The 4,566-nt window shown below is 39.6% G+C and overlaps 1 long non-coding RNA gene across 2 annotated transcripts; it reads right to left on the reverse strand.

The window, feature by feature from the left end:
- Window positions 1-737: 737 nt before the first annotated feature.
- On the reverse strand, window positions 738-4,311 carry LOC124708729. Of its 2 annotated transcripts, XR_007005294.1 has the most exons (4): window positions 4,174-4,311; window positions 1,582-1,742; window positions 1,156-1,405; window positions 738-1,078 (listed from the first exon to the last, which is right to left on the reverse strand). It is a non-coding gene; the product is annotated as an uncharacterized LOC124708729 (long non-coding RNA). The 2 variants fall into 2 exon arrangements; XR_007005293.1 differs by having other exon boundaries at window positions 1,582-4,311.
- Between the last annotated feature and the right edge of the window lie 255 nt (window positions 4,312-4,566).

Raw genomic sequence — 4,566 nt, forward strand, 5'->3', positions numbered from 1 at the left:
ATTACAATTTTGTGACACATTTGCCAGAACACACCACCTAACTAAAAACGGAAAGTTTTGCACTTTTGCGTGGGATGACTGGTTTTGAAGACAAAGGACGAAACTTTCCATTCTCAGCCAGGTGGTGTGTTCTAGCAAATGTGCCATAAAATTGGAATGGTACCTGCCAAATATATAATCGAGCGGTTTGTTTTAGAAAATGCCAGAAAATAACAATGTCCTATAGCAAATTTTCCCCTAATAATAAGGTGTGACTTTGCGAAAATGTGCCTTGGAGAACCTGGGGGTGCCCCCACCCCAAATCTCACCCTCCGCTCATCATCACCTAGCCGTCACTTATTACCGGGAGTAGTATCCCTGATTCATTTATGTATATCTAGCACTTAAATGTATTCCAGACATATTTTAAAAGTCATCAATACCATTTAAAGAGCGAAAATAAATGCACCATATTTTCATATGTGATGCCATCAAGATATCATTTAAATTAAATATTGCTTATTACATCTTCCATTTTAATAAATAAATAAGACGTTCTAGTTTTTCGTGTTTTATCTTTGACCAAACATTGGGGTTTGATGCAACGTGGAGTAAACTCATGTGGCATCATTCACGGGTGTTTGTAGTATCGAGCGGTCAACTATGACGGGTTACCACATGTAAGACTCACTTTAGACTGGTCAGTGCTGATAAGTTAGGGTCGATGTTTAGGTTAAAATAGGTGTATACCTCTTACAAAATGTTATAACGGCCTTTTAAAATTAACAATGATCAATTTCCCATACAAGAATAAACAAATTGTGCAAAATTATTTTCTTGATTGTGCAACATTGACTACTCAATTCTGCTAAACTTAACATATTGTTTTTGCGAAACTGAACTTAACGTTGTTAATAAGTTATTTATTCCATGGAAGCAAAAAAAAAGGGAGTGACTAACTAGCAGCTGTCTGTTTTCCAATTCGTGGACAGACACATTTTTGCCCAACGAACTGTAGCCAGCTGTTCTCAGTTTTCCCTTGAGTTCCCACCACCTGACGCACTTAGTTTCTGAAATGAGCCCTTGGCGCACTCAGTTCCTGAAATGAGCCCACGAAAAAATGAGTCCCATCCTAATTTTATGTCAAAGCCCAGAACAAAAAATAAAAAAGCCCACCCCGATTCCCCATCTTCTTCTTCATCAAGAAACCAACAACCTCACGCCGTTCGACCCCCCAACCACCCACACCAACTCAAGCGGATCCATGCCTCGCACAGAAAACAAATCAAGAAGAGGATAGAGAGGGGAGGTGAAAGAAGATCTAAGATGGAAGACACAAACAAAACGAAAAGCAAGGAAGATCCCCTGTATGAAAAACCTGGAGATGATACTCGTTCACAGGTGTGCTCCCAATCTATGTATTGATCTGTTGAAAATGGAACTGTTAGATCAAGAAGTTTTAGAGCATGCCAGTAACAACTTATAATGCACCGAATATTGTCAGCAAATTTTAACCCCTGAGTGCTAACCATGAGACAATGTCAAGGCCGAGAAAGAAAAGTACAGAGCAGGAAATGCATATGATCTTTAAACAATCATGACCTGAAACTTGAGGTTGCAGGACATGGACAATGCTTATTGGTGGAAGTAGCATCGGATAGGGATGTGCCTGGACTAGGAGAGCATTGGCTGCTGAAAGCAACTGATACAAAGCTGGCCGAAGATGAGCAACTAGGTCAGTAGGTCGGATTGGGTCTCGACATCTAGGAATACAAATGTGAAAATTAATTGTAGACTGAATAAAGAGTATATAATATCAAACTGAATGACTAAAGAATGAAGAGTTCGTGGAGAACATGAATAAAAAACAAAGACTGAGAGAAAGACTGAGAGAATCATAAATGAGATATTATAACTGATCAAAAGTAGAAAATGAAGACAGAGACTAGAAATGAGATATTATAACTGATGCAAACTAAAATACTAAGTGAAGATAGTAACTGACCAAATGATGTGGACAAGTACACACTAGAAGAAACTGAAGTGACAAAGTGAATAGTTTAGACTAAAACTGAAAACTAAGGCTCAAAATGTAACATCTCTTACTGCATTCTATAACTGAGGTACTAAGTGAAGATAATAACTGACAAAATGAAGTGGACAAGTACACACTAGAAGCATAAATGAGATAAAATGTAGGGAACTGATCAAAAGAAGCAAATGAAGATACTAAGTAAATAAAGATGATAAACTCAGTGAATAAACTAAGAAACTAATATGATAAACTCAAACTGCAGTACATAGAAAATGAAGAAAAGATAATGGCTGAAGTGAACTCTGAAAAATAAACAATGAAGAAAGAGTAACTAGAACTGAACTAAATACTGAACATGAAACTGGGCACATTTGAACGGAGAGATAGAGAGCACTGAGAGACTGAGAGAATTAAATGACATGAACATGATAGATTGAAACACTGAACTGCAAGGTCAGGAATTAAGATGACTGAATAACTAATATGAAATGAAGAGTGCTGAATAATAAACTAAGAGACTAACACTGAAAATAAAGATGGAAGCATAAGACTGAGGCATGAATAATCTGAGAGAAGAATAACTCAGCAAAAAAAGATTCAAAACTGAGAACAATAATCTGAGAGAACAATAAATGAGACCTGATGACTCTACACTGAGAACAAAGGAGATGACAACAATTATCTGAGAGAAGAATAACTGAGAGACATAAATACGAACGGCGAAGAATGAAAACTGAGTGACTGAAAGATTAAGAAAAAAAGGGAACCTCCTCCTTTATCCGGGCTTGAAACCGGCTACCATAATGAATGGTAAGCGGAGTTACCCCTACCCAAAAATAAAAAGAAATGAAATGAACAAGAAATATCAGAAGAACGAAATAAAAATCAGAAGCACATTACATAAGAACTGAACAAATTAAAAACAGGAAAATTTAAAACTTAGGTAATGAAAGATTAGGTCATTACGGAGTGTATACAGAAAAATAACTACAAAGGGCAGTACATATATCATGCGATGAACCATACTCAAAGGTGACTTTCTAGGTTAAGTTATGAACCATACTCAAAGGTGACTTTGCAGGTTAAGTTATAGACCAATTGCTTGTCATTACATGGACCTGAAGGCTAGCCTTGTCCATACATCTCATAAAAAGCAGTTATCTACTAGAAAGTGATAATAGAGCAATTGCAAAACCCCTAACTGAACTATTCACTGACTTATACAACCACACCAGCCTAAGGGCCATTCGGAATTTCAGATACATGTAAAGCTCCCTCAGCGGGACAATTCTGAAGGAAGAAACAAGCCAGCAAAAACACCTAACCGATTCAAGATTTCAAGCTGTGAGCAGACAGTTCAGATTACAGACCATGAATCAAAACTAAACGCAAGTCTAATTAAGATGCTGGCCGATGAAACTGAGACGAATGAATATACACTAGCCCACCGTGCATATACAATAGCTAGCTGTCATTACTGATTTGGTAAATGGACAGACCAATATAAGTGGTGAGGGACACGGCAAGCAGAACTTAGAAAAGTAAGATAAGTGAAATATGAAATGAACCCAAACTAAGGGGAGCTCAAAAAACAAGCATCAAACCATACACGGCTCATCAGATGTGAGCACAAAAAATGGCATGAAGCAAAAAATAGAACATAACTAAAATAATTGGGCTAATCAGGGAGAGTATTTTCATGTGAATTCATGGGAAGAACACAGCTAAAATAATCTCAAATTAACTACAAGAGCAACGTTAAACAGGGCACATAAAACTTGCTGTTAGCACATGAAAACATAGACATTATCTAATGAACACCCAATTAGGAGAAGCTACCATGTGCATAACTAAAACCTAGCTTTGTTCAAGCCGTGAGAACAAAATCAAACTAATGGTAACGCTACAACAGCCAAAAATCCTACCAAACAGAAACAACTTCTGCCTAAATTGTACTTTCCAAATTCAGACAGAACACACACACACAAACAACCATACTCTGCCCAGAAGCACATAGCAAACAACAACGTACTTCACAGATCTAATCCCCTCTCGCCCCTCTGACGAAATTAGCGGCGACAACAACCTCAACAAACACATGGGATCTACAAAACGGGACTGACCAAAGCAAGGAAAGCTATGGAATATAGAAGGCATACCCCGAACGACGGCCATGTCCTCGACGCACACGAAAAATAGCTCCCCCCGCCGCGCACCGGAGAACCTCTTGGTCAGCAGCACTCCCCATGGCCTCCTTCACCGGGTGCTCCCCATTCGAAGAGGGCAGCACGGAATCCATCGCCGCGCGCGTCTGCTGCGTGGTCGTCTCCGCGCGCGTCCTGTGCGTGGTCGCCGCCGCGCGTCTCCGCTGCGTGGTCACCACCGGGCGCAGTGGTGGCGGATCCCCCGGCAACATCTCCACCATAGCGCTCCCCTTCCTATCCTCCAACTAAACCGAGGCAGAGAAGAATGAGACAAGCGGCCAGAAAAAGAGGAAAGGGGAAATTCGAAAATAAAAGAGAAGGCCGAACGTTGACTAAACCGGGACAGAG

This window comes from Lolium rigidum, chromosome 4 (genome assembly GCF_022539505.1).
Source record: "Lolium rigidum isolate FL_2022 chromosome 4, APGP_CSIRO_Lrig_0.1, whole genome shotgun sequence".
Lineage (NCBI taxonomy): Eukaryota > Viridiplantae > Streptophyta > Magnoliopsida > Poales > Poaceae > Lolium > Lolium rigidum.